Genomic DNA, 21650 nt, shown 5'->3' on the forward strand with positions numbered 1-21650 from the left:
AAGAATACACAGTTCACTAACCCTGTAGGCAGAATTGTTATCTTATATACCCTACTATGTGATTTGCAAGAATTACTGTTACAACAAAAAAGCACTTGAAAAGTATCTGAAATTATTTTTCCCACAGGGCTATATATTTCTCTATCTAACTATGACAGCGTGCCATTCATATAAACATATTTATGGCTGTGTCAGTTCATATCAGGCACATTGAGACAGTGAGAAAATGTAATCTAGATGAAAGAGAATTTCATCTGATTCTCAAGAGTCCATGCTCTCCTGTAATGCATTAGAAATTACGATCAGAATGTTGTAACCTGCACATCAGCACATCTTGGGAGACATCGGTTATTATAATAGAATTGCCTGAAGCTTCTTTTATTCTAATACTGTCTTTGTAAAAGACCTAAATGAAAGCTTGGTTAGTGTAAATATAGTTTGGGGCTTGCTAATTATTATTTCTGGAAAAATAGTACTGGCAGAACAGAGATAATCTCGACACATGTTTCTGTCTGCTTAAAATGAATGTTGACTTAGATATTCCAAAGAAACATTCCCATTTTTCAAACATAGTGTAACTTTGTTCTTATTACCAATATTTAGCTGTTTCATGTCTAACTCACTGCATTACCTTAAATTCTTACTGGTTTGCAGCCTCCTAGGGATCTTCTTCAGTGTAATCTAAAACCAACCCCTTTATTGGCAGTGGTAGGGGGAGAGGGTAGGGGTGCCCTGGAGGGCAGGGAGAGAGCAAACAAAGACCGCTCCAGATTGATAGGCAGCAGTGTTTAATAAAAAGGGAAACTTACTTACCAGGGTTCTCTTAGGCAGCCACAAGAAGAGTACATTTCCCCACCTGCACAGCACATCTTCAAAGTTGATATAGAGGCCTTAACTGGGCTCAGTCAGGTACCCAGTCCAGATGGTCTGAACACATTTCTGTTTCAAGGCTTTATCCTGGAGCAACTTCTGGGAACGGGGAAGGCCAGCAGAATGCAACTTCCAAGGACAGGAGAGGGAGTCGTGGAGCCTTCAGTTCACAAGGTCCAGCTCTTGGGTCAACTGGTGATCATATCTTTTTGATGGTGTCCTCCAACACTTCTTAATATAAATCACATTCTTTTCTTTTTAGAGCATTTTCCAGGGAATGTTTGTAGACATTGCCTCTTTTAATCTTCATGCCTTAGCATACATTGTCATTCTGTACAGGTAGAGTGGAGAATAACTTTGAAAAAAAAAGTCTCAATAACATTATGTGTTCTCTTTTTAGGAGAGACTGTGTTTTTTAATTAAAAAATATTCTCAGACTATGAGAACAATTTGTTGCTTTATATACATTATATATTATACATTGCATGGATAGTATATAATTTTAAATAACTTTATTATACCTTTTTAATAAAGCCAAGACATTTCCCATTATAAAGTATTTTTAATGCAATTGTTCTTCTTTCCATTATACAATTAGCATAATTTGAACTTTATCATGAAATAGCCTTGGTATATGATTACATGTAACATCAGAAATTGTGCCTATATTTCATGTCTATTTGTACAATGTATGTTTTTCAAGTAGTGTATATTTATTCCATTCCATTTAGGTCATACATTTCTGAAGGCTGATTCCATCACGTCTTCCTCTTCCACATCTGCTTTTGAAAACTGCAGATGGAGATCCAATGAATTTTATCCTAAAGCCTCACTTCTCAGAACAAGATAGGAACATTTCAGGATAACCGTACTGAACATGAAAAAGAATGGCGTTTGAAGATCAGATTCAGAAAGAATAAAGAATGAAGTTGGATACCATGATGGTAAGTAAATTCGCTTTGCAATATTTATGCATGATTGACTTCGTAAGTACGAAGAAACAGTTGCTTCACTAATTTCTCACATTCTCTTATTGTTTGTCAGGCATTTGTGCATTTTCTAATCTCATCAAGTTTTTTGTGGGCTTTAAAAATATAGAATCATTGAGTTACCCTGCTAAAGAGAAACTTAGAGAACATTCTGGAATGGATCTTTCACATTCCAGGAGAGGATAACTAGTCTTTCACGCAATTATAGGTAATATTGTCTACATGTCAGTGCTCACATGTGCCTTATTTCTCTGTCTTAGTTCCTATTTTTACCTCCACTCCAATACTCTTTTTTTCATTCCATTTAAAAAATGCTTACCCATCCTTTAATGATAGATATTCTTGCTTCCTATTGGTATACTCGTTTCATCTTATCTGGTGGGCAAGGACTCATAGCAGCTCAATTAATCCCTTACAATTTATTGATTGTATGACTTAATAGCTTTATGTGGATTACAACATTATTTCAAATATACTGTGTTACATTTAAAACAAAACGTTTATTCCAATATAAACTAGTACTACATACTCCATATTGAGAACATATAGAGTTCAGAAAACTACAAAATCAGTTTAAATTTCTGCATGAAATCAACACCCAGAAATATCTCCTTTGGTTTAGAAGATAGAAAAAGAAAACATTTTTAGATATTTTATTGTACTTCTTATATCTTTGGAATAATGGAGATCATACTGACTCCATTCTCTAATCTAATTATTTTTTTCTTTTTCTTTTTTATTAGCAAACAGTCTCTTTACATTTAAAACCTTAAGAAGTCCCATGAAAATTATCAGAATTTTATTAAAGAATACTTCTTTGTATTCAAAGATCTGGAAGTTGAACTATATGCTCTACAATTTCACTGAAATATAATGACCATTATGTACTTAGTACACATTTCCTTCATTAAAAAAATTTGTATTTTTTAGACATTGTTCCAGAAAGTGGGACTACATTAGTGTACAATTTGGACAGAGACCCTGCTTCGTGAACTTTACAATCTGATGGAAGAGGTAGCTAATAAGTAAAGATACAGAGAGATGACATAATTTAAAGAGAAAAGGCAAAGTAAGGAGTCCGATAATCTGGGAATGATTGTCTAAAGAGATTTCATAGACTTAGAGACCTGAAACATTAGCAGGACCAGCCCTATTGACACACTGAATTGATGTACTGTATCAGCCAAAAAACCTATATGCATCATGCTATTTAATCCCCAAAACAATTTTAGGAGATAGTATTATTTTTGTACAATTGAGGAAATGATGCTCAAATAAATTAAATGCCATGCAACCTGCAACTATAAAATAGCATATCCAGGATGTGAATATAGGTTTAACTATTAATAAAGTCTGTTGTTTATACATTGCCCTGTTTTCTATGGTCCCATTTTCTCTGTTTTTTTTTTCTTTGATAACTGTTCTACTTTTCAATTTCTTTTCATTTTCTGAGAATAAATTTCAGCTCAGAAAATTGGTCCCTATTTACCATGCTTAGTTCTGGTCAAGGGGAAAGGCCAGAAGTTTACATCTAGAATGAAGCATGTCATGTTGCTGTGAAATGTGGCCCCCTTGGAGCTGGTGCATTGGAGGAGTCCCTGACCCAGGCTGGTCACTCAGAGCCCCTGCCTTGGAAATTTAGGATTGGGACCAAGGGAGAAAAAGAAAAAAAAAAAAAAAATCCTTCTACCTGCCTAGAATTGGATGATTCCATTTTTCTTGTCATGTGGATTAAATAACAGAACACTGCTGTGCTAGAAAAGCTGAATGAAGCCAACTCAAAAGAATGAGAAATTAAAAAGCAAACTCCCATGTTCTGTTTTTCTTTTTTGTTTACAATCCTTGTTTTGTTTACAATCCTTCCTAAGCCCCAGCTGCTTTTCTGTCCTGATATGACACATCCTTTCATACATTAAATGATGGCCTGTTTTCCTTAAGCCAGCTGAAGTTAATTTCTGAAACTTAAAATCGAAAGTGCCCTACCTGAAATATTTAATTATAAAATTGTGGAATTAAAAACGAGTAGTGGCTAGATGCAACTGTAAGGCAATGTTCAGGTGTGCATTTTACTTAAAAATCTGTAGTACTAAGAGGAAAGAAAAGAAGTTGAAATTTGTCATGCAAGCAATGTATAAGAGCTATGAGAGCAAACCACCAGTAGAATCAAGTATTTTCTGAAATACCCAGAGAGACCTCTGCCCAGATATAAAGGGAAAATTCTCTACAGGTTACTTTTATCCAGCATATACAATTTAAATATTAAGGATGGGTGGTTTATTTGAGAAGAATTTTTGATAATGAAATTTTAGTGTTTTTTTCTTTAAAATCTTTATTGGAGTATAATTGCTTTACAATGGTGTGTTAGTTTCTGCTTTATAACAAAGTGAATCAGCTATACATATACATATATCCCCACATCTCTTCCCTCTTGCATCTCCCTCCCTCCCACTCTCCCTATCCCACCCCTCTAGGTAGTCACAAAGCACTGAGCTGATCTCCCTGTGCTATGTGGCTGCTTCCCACTAGCTATCTATTTTACATTTGGTAGTGTATATATGTCCATGTCACTCTCTTACTTTGTGCCAGCTTACCCTTCCCCCTCCCCATATCCTCAAGTCCGTTCTCTAGTAGGTCTGTGTCTTTATTCCCATCTTGCCCCTAGGTACTTCATGAATTTTTTTTGTTGTTCTTAGATTCCATATATATGTGTTAGCATACAGTATTTGTTTTTCTCTTTCTGACTTACTTCACTCTGTATGACAGACTCTAGGTCTATCCACCTCACTACAAATAACTCAATTTCGTTTCTTTTTATGGCTGAGTAATATTCCATTGTATATATGTGCCACATCTTCTTTATCCATTCATCTGTTGATGGACACTTAGGTTGCTTCCATGTCCTGGCTCTTATAAATAGAGGTGCAATGAACATTGTGGTACATGACTCTTTTTGAATTATGGTTTTCTCAGGATATATGCCCAGTAGTGGGATTGCTGCGTCATATGGTAGTTCTATTTTTAGTTTTTTAAGGAACCTCCATACTGTTCTCCATAGTGGCTGTATCAATTTACATTCCGACCAACAGTGCAAGAGTGTTCCCTTTTCTCCACACCCTCTCCAGCATTTATGGTGTGTAGATTTTTTGATGATGGCCATTCTGACCAGTGTGAGATGATATCTCATTGTAGTTTTGATTTGCATTTCTCTAATGATTAATGATGTTAAGCATTCTTTCATGTGTTTGTTGGCAATCTGTATATCTTCTTTGGAGAAATGTCTATTTAGGTCTTCTGCCCATTTTTGGATTGGGTTGTTTGTTTTTTTGATATTGAGCTGCATGAGCTGCTTGTAAATCTTGGAGATTAATCCTTTGTCAGTTGCTTCATTTGCAAATATTTTCTCTCATTCTGAGGGTTGTCTTTTCGTCTTGTTTATGGTTTCCTTTGCTGTGCAAAAGCTTTTAAGTTTCATTAGGTCCCATGTGTTTATTTTTGTTTTTATTTCCATTTCTCTAGGAGGTGGGTCAAAAAGGACATTGCTGTGATTTATGTCATAGAATGTTCTGCCTATGTTTTCCCCTAAGAGTTTGATAGTGTCTGGCCTTACATTTAGGTCTTTAATCCATTTTGAGTTTATTTTTGTGTATGATGTTAGGGAGTGTTCCAATTTCATTATTTTACATGTAGGTGTCCAGCTTTCCCAGCACCACTTATTGAAGAGACTGTCTTTTTTCTATTGTATATTCTTGCCTCCTTTATCAAAGATAAGGTGACCATACGTGTGTGGGTTTATCTCTGGGCTTTCTATCCTGTTCCATTGATCTATATTTCTGTTTTTGTGCCAGTACCATACTGTCTTGATTACTGTAGCTTTGTAGTATAGTCCAAAGTTTGGGAACCTGATTCCTCCAGCTCCGTTTTTCTTTCTCAAGATTGCTTTGGCTATTCGGGGTCTTTTGTGTTTCCATACAAATTGTGAAACTTTTTGTTCTACTTCTGTGACAAATGCCATTTGTAGTTTGATAGGGATTGTGTTGAATCTGTAGATTGCTTTGGGTAGTATAGTCATTTTCACAAGTTGATTCTTCCAATCCAAGATCATGGTATATCTCTCCATCTGTTTGTATCATCTTTAATTTCTTTCATCAGTGTCTTATAATTTTCTGTATACAGGTCTTTTGTCTCCTTAGGTAGGTTTATTCCTAGGTATTTTATTCTTTTTTGTTGCAGTGGTAAATGGGAGTGTTTTCTTAATTTCACTTTCAGATTTTTCATCATTAGTGTATAGGAATGCAAGAGATTTCTGTGCATTAATTTTGTATCCTGCTACTTTACCAAATTCATTGATTGGCTCTATTAGTTTTCTGGTAGCATCTTTAGGATTCTCTATGTATAGTATCATGTCATCTGCAAGCAGTGACAGCTTTACTTCTTCTTTTCTGATTTGGATTCCTTTTATTTCTTTTTCTTCTCTGATTGCTGTGGCTAAAAGTTCCAAAACTATGTTGAATAATAGTGGTGAGAGTGAGCAACCTTGTCTTGTTGCTGATCTTAGTGGAAATGGTTTCAGTTTTTCACCATTGAGGACAATGTTGGCTGTGGGTTTGTCATATATGGTCTTTATTATGTTAAGGTAAGTTCCCTCTATGCCTACTTTCTGGAGGGTTATCATAAATGGGTGGTGAATTTTGTCAAAAGCTTTCTCTGCATCTTTTGAGATGATCATATGGTTTTCTCCTTCAATTTGTTAATATGGTGCATCACATTGATTGATTTGTGTACATTGAAGAATCCTTGCATTCCTGGGATAAACCCCACTCGATCATGGTGTATGATCCTTTTAATGTGCTGTTGGATTCTGTTTGCAAGTATTTTGTTGAGGATTTTTGCATCTATGTTCATCAGTGATATTGGCCTGTAGTTTTCTTTCTTTGTGACATCTTTGTCTGGTTTTGGTATCAGGGTGATGGTGGCCTCGTAGAATGAGTTTGGGAGTGTTCTTCCCTCTGCTATATTTTGGAAGAGTTTGAGAAGGATAGGTGTTAGCTCTTCTCTAAATGGTGGATAGAATTCGCCTGTGAAGCCATCTGGTCCTGAGCTTTTGTTTGTTGGAAGATTTTTAATCACAGTTTCAATTTCAGTGCTTGTGATTGGTCTGTTCATATTTTCTATTTCTTCCTGGAAATTTTAGTGTTTTAAATGCGGAGTAGTTATGAGTGACAGAGCAAGTGGAAGCCATAATTATTTAATACAGTGGTTAGGGAATTTAGGTTACTGATTGACGATAATGTGACTGAAAGCTCTTTTCTGGATTAATAATTTTAACAAATTTTTATCTGATTCCAAGAGCCATTTTTGTATTTGGGCAAGGTGGCCTGTATCACAGGAGATGGATTTAAATTGCAGTAGTTTATTGCAGAATATGAACTGAGATATGTGTGAAGAAAAAAAAATTTAAGAGTTAATAAGCTCTGGCTGTAGCAACATTTGACCTTAGTGATCTAATATGTGATTACCAGTTGCCAAAGGAAATTGCAGTAACCTGGCTACAGTACTTTTGAGAACACTAAAAATCAAATCAACAAGCAAGCAAAATCACAGAAATGTCTCTTTTAAGGTGAATAGTGAAAGGTGTCAGTTAAAATATCAAGCACTAGAGTTAGGCAGTTTCCTCTCAATTTCATAAGTTTTTAACAAAGCAATTAATTGCTCAAGCTCTGACAAATAATGTATTTTGATCCAAGGAGTTTGAATTTTACTCCATGATTGAATGCAATTTTTGTTCTTTTTCATTTTCCATCTCTAAGAGATGTGCCATATTTGTTTGATATTATGACTTCATCAGAAAAAATTAAGTCGATATATTTTTCTGTTTTAATGTTTACTGAATAGCTGTAATTAAATATTATACTTCTGGAGTTGTTTTTAGCAAAATAAAAGATAAGCCAGTGACTGCATTGTGGAATATGTTAATTTTACAATATATTAGAAAATAAATTTATGTTCCTAATTCTAAAACATTTTAGTCTTACAACATTATCATCATTACATTATCATTATATTTTATATTTTATTAGTATGCTCTGTATGCCTTTTATGTGATAATCTATTTTAATGTTGATTGTTATTATATTTAAACAACTTTTATAAAATCGATCCTGGTGTTTTTATATTAAAAATATTCATATTCTTAATTACTCAATGCTAAGTTAATTGAGACATTTTAGTGTTTCCTAGATTGGAATTAAATTTAACTTCTACATGGTGGCTAAAAGGTGACTAGCATGTTATTGTACTACCTGCTCTGTTATGTTACTTTTCTGCCAAACCAAATACCAAGTGATGGTGCCATGCAAAAAAGCCAATATGCAGTTACATGAAACACTAAATGATCTAGAAGATATATATACATGATTTAAAATTAATTTCATTAATTGCAGATATAAATAATTAAGAATATTCAATCACATTTTAGTTGTGGCCATATACATGTATATATATGACATTTCAAGTCAACAGTTAGACTATATATGTTGTCTAACTGTTGACATGAAATGTTTTCCTCTCAAAATACACACTACTATATTTATTTTTTTATTATTTTTTATAATTTTTAAAAGATTATTTATTTTTGGCTGCGTCAGGTCTTAGTTGTGGCATGTGGGCTTCTCTCTAGTTGCGGTGTGTGGGTGTTCTCTTCTCTAGTTGTGGCATGCAGGTTCCACAGCGCATGGGCTCTGTCGTTTGCAGCAGCATGCAGGCTCTCTAGTTGAGGCGTGCGAGCTCAGTAGTTATGACGTGTGGGCTTAGCTGCCCTGCGGCATGTGGGATATTAGTTCCATGACCAGGGATCGAACCCATGTCCCCTGAATTGGAAGGTGGATTGTTTACCACCGGACCACCAGGGAAGTCCCCACACTACTATATATAAAATAGATAACCAACAAGGACCTACTGTATAGCACAGGGAACTCTGCTCAGTATTCGGTAATAACCTAAATGGGAAAAGAATTTGAAAAATTGATACATGTATATGTATAACTGAATCACTTTGCTGTACACCTGAAACTAACAAAACATTGTTAATCAACTATACTCCAATACAAAATAAAAATTAAAACAAAAAAAAAACTCAAGAGCTCATCCTGTATTGTTATCATTGATGTGTTGATTTCCATTAAGTTGCTCTAAGTCCAGAAATTTCTTGTTAAAGTAGAATTAGGAGATAATAAAAGTAGGATAAGGAAAGTATCCTACATAAGTCTTTGATATACTTTACCTCTGTATTTATAACATAAGCTGCTTATCTAAGCCAAAACAGAACCTGGGGGAATGGGCTTTTGACAGGTGAACTTTGATGAGAATTAGAGAGATGACAATTTGTTAGTGGCCTGTGATAATAGGACTAGAGACCCGTGGACATTTCCAGAACTTTGTGGTCTCTGGAGCAGGGTAGAGGTTTATTACTGGCCTTGTTGTCTAAGATCTCCTATATCCATGTGACCAGTTTGCCCTCAAATGACCTTATCAAAAATTGTGTTATCTTTGTTTATCATGTCTTATTAAGATACATTTGAAAACAACAAAGATGGTAGGCACTGTTGGTCACAGAGTTTTGGAGAAAGGTGGGAAATAAGATAATCTAATATTTTGAATATTTTTAATTCAATTGAAGCACAATCATTTTTTTTTTCTAGTTGATGCTTATACTGAAGAAGGTCTTTTTTTTTTTTTTTTTTCAGATTTTTTTTTCTCTTCTTATACTGTTCCAGGAACAAAGTAATGCATTAGGATTACAGAATTCCTTTCAGGACAGTGGTTCTAAACATTTGATACAATTAACTATATTCAAATACTTCTTTGGTTCTTCCTTCCTTTCTTCTTTTGCTTCCTTTAAATTCATGACTCAGGCATGATTTAAGACTTAGTTAAGCAAAATCTCTGGGAATGGGACTGAGTCAGGAATCATAAAAAATATGTATGCTAAAAATCGAAAACTAAAGCTATGGGATGTCATGCAACAATGCCGGAGACAGACGGGGAAATATGCAAGTATAATCTGGAAATTGTACTCGTGACAACAATTAAACTGAGATCACACACAAGATACTGGGGGAGCTTATTTCTCCCATCCTGGAAATAACAGATTGCTAGTGTGGAAAGCAGATTGCTAATCCTGAAGGAAATAAAATGTCAGCTGACATTAAAATATAGGGAGTTGGAGAAAGGATAGTAAGAAGGAGGGAATAAGCTTTATGAGCCCTGGGAATATCACACACAAAAGCCTGAATTTCTGAAGTAGGTGTAGTTACAAAACTACAGTAGTCCTGGAAAGAGAACTGTTTCTCTGATATTGAAAAGAAATGCAAGTGGCAAGGTAGGTACACAGGTGTCACACTGACAGGCATTGAAGGGAAGAAGTTTTGACTTTTTTCCCCAAGATTTGGGGAAACCAAAGAGGGGTTTTAAACAAAATTGTACAATGATCAGATCTGCATTTTAGATCAGTCTTCTAAACAGATTTTAGATTGGGATAGTATGTTTCCGAAGGCAAGGAGATAAATTGCCAGCGCAATCTTACTTGAATAGTGATGCAAAGCAGTATAATTTTTGCTTAATATTATGTATAAAAAGCACTCTTACGGCAAAAAAATCACTTACCCTATGTTAACTCCAGTCCCATTTGCTAAAGTTGCTATTGAAATTAACAGCAATCTTTTTTTTTTCCGCTGGTATATGAGAAAATGCAGCCTAAATTTTATCAGTTGCTAACTTCTAATAATTACCTTTGCTCATAATGGTCATAAATGGCTTTATTATGCTATATATTCAGTATCTTGCAGATAAGAGGGAATTTTATAGCTTTCTTTCTATGTCAGAGCCTCTTGTCAATATCCATAGTACCATTTGAAATTTACTATAAATAATCATACAACTACTTTTAACAAACAAAGAACATAAATTTTCATAACGTGAGTCTTCTGTATCTTGAATCCTTCTTGCTTGCCACAGGCTTGGGAACCATAACAATGGCCTTTGATGATTTCTGGGGTAAAGTTACTGTCCTTTAAACATAAAGCCCTCTTCTCCAAATAATTGACGTTGAACTAAGAATTCACATAATGGAAAGAAAAAACATCTGATAGAGAACTTGATGATGTTAGGCAATCAATAAATATTTAGCAACATTCAAAAAGTTATTTTGGGGACTTCCCTGGTGGCGTAGTGGTTAAGAATCTGCCTGCCAATGCAGGGGACACAGGTTCGAGCCCTGGTCCGGGAAGATCCCACATGCCGCGGAGCAACTAAGCCCGTGGGCCACAACTACTGAGCCTGCACTCTAGAGCCCGCGAGCCACAACTACTGAAGCTCATGCACCACAACTACTGAAGCCTGCCCGCCTAGAGCCCATGCTCCACAACAAGAGAAGCCACTGCAATGAGAAGCCTGTGCACCGCAACGAAGAGTAGCCCCCGCTTGCCACAACTAGATAAAGCCCACGCACAGCTGCGAAAACCCAACACAGCCAAAAATAAATAAATAAAATAAATAAATTTATTTAAAAAAAAAAGTTACTTTGTTTTAATTTTGAAGGGTGAGTTGGGGAATTCTCTTGGCACTTAAGTACTGGGACTGAAGAGCATGCTTTAGGGCTCTCAGGCACCACTGAGGAAAGAGGAGCTAAACCTGCCCGGATGAAAGGACACATTAAAGAGGGCATCATATTAACCAAGGCTTGGAAGTAAAAGTCAGGTGTTTTGTTTTCAGTCTCAACGAACTTTGGGAACAGCATCCAAGTTGAAAGAGCAAGATATTTAAAGGCATGGAGGAGGCAGGGGGAGAGTAGGGTGTTTGAGAAACTGGGAACATGTGTAGTATCATGTCAAAGATTTCTAGGAAAAAAAAGCTTACTCGAAAAATGAGTAGAAAAAGACTTATAAACCTTCTAACTCTCCACTTCATCTCTTATCATTTTATATCCCAGCTTTCTTTTTTATTATTTCTGTACGTTTCTACAGATAAAGAGAAATATAGAGAGATATGGATATAGACAACAAACCATCTATATCTATGTATAAAAGTCATACTGTACATAATCTCTATCTTTATAGATTTACAAATAATTACTATATTTAAAATGTATGGCATATCTGTTATCTTTATTTCTCTAGTAGACTGTAAATTCCATGAGGGCAGGGACTCTTTGCTTTAACATTCTATGCCCATGAAAAAGAAGAATTCCTGGTATATACAGGGTGTTCAATACATTTTTTTTTTAAATTCAATACATTTTTGATGAATAAATGGACAAGAGAATGAAGAAATGAATGTGTGAATGAGATCAGATGGAGTTTTTGCTTTACCCTTAGAAGACAGAGAGCCAGCAAATGTATTTTCTCCTAGATCATTTTTGAGCCATTTCCTAATTTACAGCCTTCTATCAGTTGTATTGAAATTAATATGCACTCTAAATCAAAATCCATAAATGCAGATTATTTTGTTTGAAACTGGTGCAGTCCTTTCTGTGTTGATGGCCTGCCTGGTCTTGGCTTTTGAGCATCTCATCATTTCCTTTTTCCTGCTAATCTAACTGGTCCCAGTTTGTACTTTCCTCTGTCTGGCTCATATGACTCTAACATGTTCTAGTTACAACAGTCTTAATCAACAATATGAACTAAGTCTGTGATCACTACAATTCAAGCTCTGAAATGACAAGTCTGCTTTGTTTACCCTTTTACATCTTGTGTCCAGTGCAAGACCCAGGCAAGAGGATGTGCTCAATACATGCATGATGAATAAACAAGTGATCAATGAGCCCTGCTCTATTATTACTATGAGCTAAAAAAAGAGATTTAATAAAACCTTATAGAAAATCACAGATAGGCTTATCACGTTTGTCTTTCTTTGGAAGAGTAAACACAAATGACTATTTTGACTTATTTTAATTTCTTAATTAAAAATGTATTATTCCATGTTAGAGATAGTGTAATTTTTGTTTTTTATTTTTTTGCCATGTGCCATGTGGGAATCTTAGTTCCCCAACTAGGGATCAAAGCCCTATCCCCTGCAATGGAAGCACAGAGTCTTAACCACTGGACCACCAGGGAAGTCCTGAGATAGTGTAATTTTTAAAGAATTAAATAAAGTTTTGCATGGGGGCATTAATTTATTTTTAAAGTTTCATTTTTATAATGCATTTTTATAAATATCAGTAACCAGAAGTATAAGGTGATTGAGTCCCTATTTTATAAGATGATTTCAAAAGGATTTTTGGGGACCGAACTAGAATAGGATTTTAGAAGAAAAGAAATATTTTATTTAGATACCTTATAGCATAGCTTTAACTTTATAATACTAGAGACACTTTTTTTTATTTTTGGTTTCTAGCAGCTCATATAGCTTTAACTTTATTAAATCTAGAGCTAGTGTTGAGTTATCTAGAAGTTTAGACTTTGACTTCCTTCAAAAATGAGAGCTAGAGCCCTTTTTAAATGATCATTATGCTGCCATTAAGCATTTTATCTCAAGTCACAAAGACTCATTAATTGAACATTTGGTCTAACTATTATTTCTGAAGGTATGTATTCAACTTCACCATTAACATGTCCCTACTACTTTTTAAAATCCTCTAGTAAAACCACAACCAAAACTCTCAATTGCAACGCCGTAGCACAGGAATAAACACGAAGTCTGAATAAAATATCTTTGCCTCCATCATTTGCATTTCCACGAGGTCACCTCTCTATGTATCCAAAACGTGATGAGGAGTGATATCATTTCTCGTTAATGTACCTTTTCCCAAAAGCACTTTAGATTTCAAAATAAATTATGTGAGAGATTTGACTATAATTTGCCCGCCTTTGTAGGTACTTAAATATAAGCTGATTTCCTGCTTTCTGAAGGAAAACTTGAGGGACAAAACACCCCATGAATCTTACTTGGGCATATGTGTTTACTTAGGTTGATGACCACCAGCCACTATGATGCCTGATCATAGTAAGCATTCAGTAAATGTTTTCTTTACCCAGTAACAATTTCAAGGGTATATGCAGTTCACAAATGTGAATGCATTGCTATTTGTATTTATATACATACACTTAAAATGTCATTTGGAAAAATCGACTTGGGAAGTGTGTCCTGCATACATCATCTCCATTTTAAAATTTCTATAATTATTTTGAGGCACAAAATACATCTGGTTATAACCTGAGGGAAACTCAGACAGTGCCTGCCCTCTCACCAGGGGACATCTTTCCCCTCGATGACAGGCAGATCTGTCACAGGGACAGATGATTTATCTCCTCTGATTTCATCCAGTAAAGACGCCCTATACAAGGTGAAGTGATAATTTTCCTCAGAGTTAACATGTCCAATGTCTCATCTTTCATTCTAGTCCTTGTGAAATGACATCGAACACTAAATTGGGAACTAATTTTGGTTGTGAGGTTTGGCTGCCTGACCACTTCCCTGGGAAAACAAGCAAATTATCTGTACTTTTTAGTCATAGAAGTTATATGATACCTGGAGCTGGCTTTTTAGTCTGGGGATATTTTTTTTCTTTTAATCTACACTGGAAAAGCAAAAGAAAAATATATATGACAGGGAGTTTTGCAAAAAAATATATTTTGCCAGAAAATAAATCAAAATGAAATATACAAAGTGCTGTGTCTGTGAAAAAAATATAACAAGTTAGGGGAACTTTAGGTGAAGGAGTGTGGTCGGTGGTATATTTGACTACAACACTAAAATATGCCATTAATTCAGTATGAGTTTAGGAAAAAATCAACTCTCACAATTATTTGAGAGTAAAAATTCAACCAAACTATTATGTTCATCCAGCAAGAAAACTTCAGCAAGAAAACTTGTTTGTAAATGTTTGTCTTTAGAACACAGTCTTATAATTCATTTTCTGAATGCACTTATTTTAGCACATAAATAGGGTAGTCAAGTGTGACTTGACTGAAGTGTGTTTGTGAAGTGTGTTTGGGTAAACAAAAGATTTATGTGATAAGCTAAATTCTAACCTACATAGTTGCATATTTTTCCTTGATGAATACAATTGATGATGGGTTATATAATTTATTAGGAAGGTGTATTAGCAGTGAGGCACTTAGAAATAGAGAAGTTATATGACTTTAGGTTATAAAGATAAACTAATAGAGAAAGGTTATGCTTTCTAAAGTTTATGATTATTTTATAAAATGGACACGTTAGGCTCCCACAGTATGGCCGGCGACATTAGCTAGAGCTCGCTCTGCTTTCTCTAACGGGGAAACAGCGGACTGCAAGAGACTGAGCTGTATCTGCCTCTACTTCCAACAGACTAACGTTCAACTTTCGCTCACGGAAAAAAAAAAAAAAGCCGGGAAAATTTTATTAACCCTTTTTTAAAAAAAGTTAATGTAAAATTATAGCAAAAAAGGAACCTGAACTTTAGTAACACAGTTGGAATAATCCATAGTGGCGGCGGCAGCGGCGGGAGAAGAGATTTAATTTAGTTGATTTTCTGTGGTTCTTGGTTGTTTGCTAGTCTCACGGTGATGGAAGCTGCACATTTTTTCGAAGGGACAGAGAAGCTGCTGGAGGTTTGGTTCTCCAGGCAGCAACCTGACGCAAACCAAGGATCTGGGGATCTTCGCACCATCCCAAGATCCGAGTGGGACATACTTTTGAAGGATGTGCAATGTTCAATCATAAGTGTGACAAAAACTGACAAGCAGGAAGCTTGTGTACTCAGTGAGAGTAGCATGTTTGTCTCCAAGAGACGTTTCATTTTGAAGACATGTGGTACCACCCTCTTGCTGAAAGCACTGGTTCCCCTGTTGAAACTTGCTAGGGATTACAGTGGGTTTGACTCACTTCAAAGCTTCTTTTATTCTCCTAAGAATTTCATGAAGCTGTCTCACCAAGGGTACCCACACTGGAATTTCCAGGAAGAAATAGAGTTTCTTAATGCAATTTTCCCAAATGGAGCAGCATATTGTATGGGACGCATGAATTCTGATTGTTGGTACTTGTATACTTTGGATTTCCCAGAGAGTCGGGTAATCAATCAGCTAGATCAAAGCCTGGAAATTCTGATGAGTGAGCTTGACCCAGCGGTTATGGACCAGTTCTACACGAAAGATGGTGTTACTGCAAAGGATGTCATTCATGAGAGTGGAATTCGTGACCTGATATCAGGTTCTGTCATTGATGCCACACTGTTCAATCCTTGTGGGTATTCAATGAATAGAATGAAATCGGATGGTACTTATTGGACTATTCACATCACTCCAGAACCAGAATTTTCTTATGTTAGCTTGAAACAAACTTAAGTCAGACCTCCTATGATGACCTGATCAGGAAAGTTGTGGAAGTCTTCAAGCCAGGAAAATTTGTGATCACCCTGTTTGTAAATCAGAGTTCTAAATGTCACACAGTGCTTTCTTCGCCCCAGAAGATTGAAGGTTTTAAACGTCTTGATTGCCAGAGAGCTATGTTCAATGATTACAGTTTTGTTTTTACCAGTTTTGCTAAGAAGCAGCAACAACAGCAGAGTTGATTAAGAAAAATGAAGAGAAAACGCAAAAAGAGAACACACATAGAAGAAGGTGGTGGCTGCTTTTTAGATACTGATACCAAGGGCCATGCTTTCCATAACCACCACCTTGTAGTTGCAGAAAGCCCTAGATGTGATGATAGTGTAATCATTTTGAATTGTATGCATATTATATCACGGAGTTAGATATCTTGCATGAATGCTCTCTTCTGTGTTTAGGTATCCCATGCCACTCTTGCTGTGAAATTGAAGTGCGTGTAGAAAAAACCTTTTACTATATGAAACTTTACAACACTTGTGAAAACAATTCAATTTGGTTTATGCACAGTGTAATATTTCTCCAGGTATCATCCAAAATTCCCCACAGACAAGGCTTTCATCCTCATTAGGTGTTGGCCTCAGCCTAGCCATCTGGGACTGTTCTATTAAATTGCTACCAGGATTTTGCATCTAGTTACCTCCACTTTCTAGAACATATTCTCTACTAATGTTATTGAAACAAATTTCTAGTTCATACAGATGTTTTTCCAGCACCAATCAAAGTTCTTCTTCCATGAGTCGAGTCCTCTAAGAAAGTGACTGCAGTTATCCATTTTGTGTATTAATATCTCACTGCTTCCTATACTTGTGTGACTTTGATTCATTCCTCACCATGGTGTCTCCCTCCCAACCACACCCCCTCCATAAAGCAATACACTGTTACACTGTGGGTTTACACTAACCTTATACCCCAGAGGGGGAATGGGGGGATGGACCCTGGGCTTAATTTTCTTTTAAGGTCAAGGGAGTTTGGCATTTTTCGTTACCATGAGCTCTTTTGGAATAAGCTGGTGTTGATTAGCAAAGAAGGTGTGGATTGATACTAGGGAATATTGGCAGAACTGTATGGAAACTGTATGCCATTCTGTGCCCCCCATTAAATGAGGTTAGCTTCTCATGAGTACCATGCCTTTATTAACTTGCTAAGTGGTAGTATAAAAGAATTATCACTAAATTTGTTAGCAAGGAGATTTAAGATAAAGGTTGTATTGGATTCAACAAGGCAAGTCAGCTCAGATGATTCACCTTAACTTTTACTTTTGTAGCCATTTCCACTGATTTCTATTAAGGATATGCCATAAACTTTGGTTTAAAGCAGAATCGATGTCTTTGCCATCTTGTGACTTAAAAACCTCTGTGACTTTGTGATGCATGTGATAGTGTCCTGACGGTTCCTCTTACAGGTATTTCTTTCACCATGGAGTAACATCAAGTGATGAATGAGAACTATTCAGGTTATTCAGACATACTACACAGTGAAGCAGAATGCTATCCATAAAACATAACATACAAAATTCCAAAATGGTCAATGGGAAATGACTAGAAATACAGGCTTAAAAGAGTTGGCATCTTTTAGCTGTATTTGCTAATATGGACATTTAAGCAGTTGAGAAAAGAGGAAAGTTGACTCAATTTTGTATTTCTTGTCCTCAAACAATTTTTGATTCTTTCTGGATTGATGCAGTGATGTTTTTGTATTTATAAATGAAACACTTTTTTTTTTAGTGTTTCTAAACATAAATTCTACTTGGCTTGAAATCAAGTGGTTGGAACACTTTTGACTTTTAAACATGTTGTTGATTCAAAGCTTCATTGAAGAAGCTTTCAATCAATGGATCAGTCAAATTCTGTAAGTAGCGCACAGTACCTAATGTTTTGGTGCTATTATGAGGACCAATGCTCAAAGTGGATTTTGTTCTTGAACAGTGTTCCAGTAGATTTGATGAACATTTATTGGCTTGAGGTCTGATTTCCCCCCCTCTTAATAGATTTAAGATTTCTATTTAATGCTGAAAAACTGCACAAATTTGTATGGAACCAGGCCTAGAAAAATGAAAACTATAGATTTAATAGTAATCTAAATTAATCCTAGTGTATATGATAGTGGAGGGAAAATTTTGGTGCCATAATTTCTCTCTTCATGGTGTTGGACTTAAATCAGTTGAAATGTGTTTCTGTACCATAATTTAAGCTTCAATAAAGGTTTGCTTAATTCATTGTCTAGTGACATTCAGAAAGTTTTCTGTTGATGTATTTTTTTTAAATAGTATACATGACCAAATACTAAACATTTAAAGTTTTTATAATTAATTGAGTAAATCAGTATTTAATGATCATTTTTTAAGATTTATGGGACTTGTCATAAAGATAAGATCTTTAAGCTCCTGGGAGAACAGATTTAAACTTTTTTTTTGTTAGTGGCTTCATACCTGAAGCTCAAAGGAAATCACCCGGGCTATATACCAGGATATCAAAGAGTAGAAAGGGTGTAAGTAGTAAGAATAAGAATGCTAGAGTTTGGAGCTAGAAAAGTGAAAAGTTTGGAGGTGGAATAGTCTAACATTTATTATGAAATAGGCTCTTGATGGTGGGGTGGGGCAGAGTTTAATTCATGGTTATTTCTATTAACTAGAACAGAGTTATAAGCTTTTGATCATTGTGCCATGCAGGTACATATCTCATCATCTGGCAGAATTTCAGTTCTTCAGTCTCATCTACAATAGCTAAAAACTGGAATCTTATAAAAATGTGTATTTGGATCTTTCTCAGAATAAGCTTATCAGAATATTGTCCAAAATCTGAGTTAAAAAGGGTTAATCATAGAAAAGCAGGTTGTTACATATGTGTGCAATACCTACAGCACCAGATTCTTTTACATGAACAGGTAACTGAGTTTGGCAGACACTTGGTGTTAATCAGATTCTGGGACATAATCTGAAAAATATGGTAAATGTGATATCACACTATGAAAGATAAAAGGCTTTTATTGTCCTAGCCAGATAACTCACCATTTCCTGGCTACCCACCTTCAAACTTTATATTCTCATCTACCCTTTTTGTCATAATGGAAGAAGTATTGGTCCTTTGGATTCCATCCACCCATTCCTACCTTCAGAGACTTTGTAACTGAGTTCACTGCAAGCATGTCCACTGTTGCTCACCATCAGTTTGTTTTACTTTTCTAGTTTCTTCCCACTTATGTTTGCCCCTTAGGGTCCACTTTCTTAGTCCTTTACAAGATGACAAGAGTCAATTTTTACCCCCAAACTGAACCCTCTTCAGACTACTTCTTGCAATCCAGCATTTTCCTGAGTTGTTCAAACCAGAAACCTAGGATGAAATTGAGGCAGGGTCATAGAGATCTGTTATGTGACTAAGATTGGAAGAAAACCACTGGCAGTGTCAAGAGATGTCCAATATGCTGTTGGGTATGTGAGCTAGGATCCCATAAAAATAGGTCAAGATTTGTAATTAAACATCTTAATTGGATGTATATTGAAAAAAATAGTACCTTGAACCTTCACACCCTAGCTTCGATAGTCCTCAATTCTGCTTTGGTACATTCATCTGTCCGCTATACACACCTCTTATTAGGTAAGATTTATAAAATTGAAATACACAAATCTTAACTACAATTTTGAAAATGGATACTTTTACCCCACAGACATATCAGGACAAAGGCAGGTTCCCTTATACCCCTACCTAAGCAACAAAGCCCTACCCCTACTTTAGTTGGTAGTTTAACTACTATCCATATTTTTTCACCAATGACTAGGGTTTCCCTCCCCCCCCCAGCTCTGAAACTAAATTGAATCACTTAATGCTTTCATTAGTATAAAGTTTTGAGAGGTTGAACCATGTATTTCTTTCTATTGATGAGTAGTATTCCATTGTATGAATGTACCACAATTTGTTTAGCTATTCTCCTGTTAATGAACATTTTGTTTCCAATTTTGGGAAAATATGAATAAAGCTGCTATGAACATTTGCAAGAAACAAACAAAAATAAATAAAATGGACATGTTAAAGGGATATGGGTATTAGATGAATTGAATACAAGTTCATTAAGTAATTGGTATCTGAGGATTTCGCAAGTCATTCCTGTGGGCCCTGATGACATGAATCTCATCTAAATAATAATGAAAATGAATATAGAAAGTAGTAAAGGAATAGAAAGTGTGGTTTGGAAGCATGCTATTTATAGGTAGTAGGTGAAAGTAAGTAGATTTAATTTAAGTAGATTATTTTATTTATTATTTATATATGAAGTGCGTGGGGGGGGGTCATTAATTGCATCCTTTTATGGTTGGGGAAAATAGGACATAACAAGGAAAAATAATTTTCCCATGATCTCACACCTAGTAAGTGGTGGAGTCTGAACCTAAACCTGTCTTAGAGCATGCATTTTTTTTAACCTTAGACTAATAAAAAGCAAGGTAAGCTATGTGTTTTAAGCATCTAATAATACAAAAGAGAACGGTGATACATCTAGAGAATAGGCATGTCAGTTGCAGCTTTAAAGGAGGGGTAAAATTTCTTCAAGCTGGAACAGGGAAAAGGTACATTTCATCATGCAGTTGAAACTTTATGAGCAAAGGCAAGTAAAGATGAACGACCCTGTTCTTTACAATAACAAGAAAATTTGAAGGAAATCAAGCCTGGAAAAAGTATTCACAGTCAGATCCTTGACTTTAAATTCCAAACCAAAACTAAGCGACAAAAATAGAAAGAATACTATGCAAGTATACTTGTTTGTGTCAGTGATGAGCAATTATTAAGATTACTGGAAAACTGGTTAATGATATCAGAAAATAATTAATTTATATGCTTACCTGACATGATCCACTAAATCAAGATAAAGTTGAATTAAAAAGTTAGAAGTGATTGGTAGAGAGTTCTTCAAGTCTTTTGGTAATTTTTTGTTCCCTAGTTTGGTTTTATCCCATCTCCCTCCTCAAGAAGATGATTGTGATAGGCTGAATATTAGTCCCCAAAGATCCCAGGTCCTAACTCCTGGAATCTGTGAGTGTGATCTGATGGTAGCCAGGACTTCGTAGGTGTGATTAAGGATCTTGATGTGGGAGCATCATCCTGGATCATCAAGGTGAGCCATACAAATGATCACAACTGTGCTTAGGAGAGGGAGGCAGAGGGAGACTTGAAGACAGAAGAGGAAAAAGACCATGTGACCATGGAAGCAGGAGAAAAATGTGGTGTGATGTAGTGACATGAGCCAAGCAATGAAGAGCAGCTTCCAGAGGCTGAAAAAGGCAAGAAAATGTATTCTCTCCTAGAATCTCCAGAGGGACCATGGTGCTGCTGACACTGATGTCATCCCAGGGAAACACATATAGACTCTGGCCTTCAGAACCATAAGAGAATACATTTGTGTTGTTTAATTACCACAAATTGTGGTAATTTGTTAAAGC

General features: G+C 35.7%; 1 pseudogene across 1 annotated transcript; it reads left to right on the forward strand.

Annotated features, from left to right (window-relative positions):
• Nucleotides 1-12146: 12146 nt before the first annotated feature.
• Nucleotides 12147-19880, forward strand: LOC309644134 (S-adenosylmethionine decarboxylase proenzyme pseudogene; annotated as a pseudogene). The gene has a single exon. The product of its transcript is annotated as an S-adenosylmethionine decarboxylase proenzyme pseudogene (transcript).
• Nucleotides 19881-21650: the final 1770 nt, after the last annotated feature.

This window comes from Balaenoptera physalus (assembly GCF_965194825.1).
Source record: "Balaenoptera physalus genome assembly, chromosome: 1".
NCBI lineage: Eukaryota > Metazoa > Chordata > Mammalia > Artiodactyla > Balaenopteridae > Balaenoptera > Balaenoptera physalus.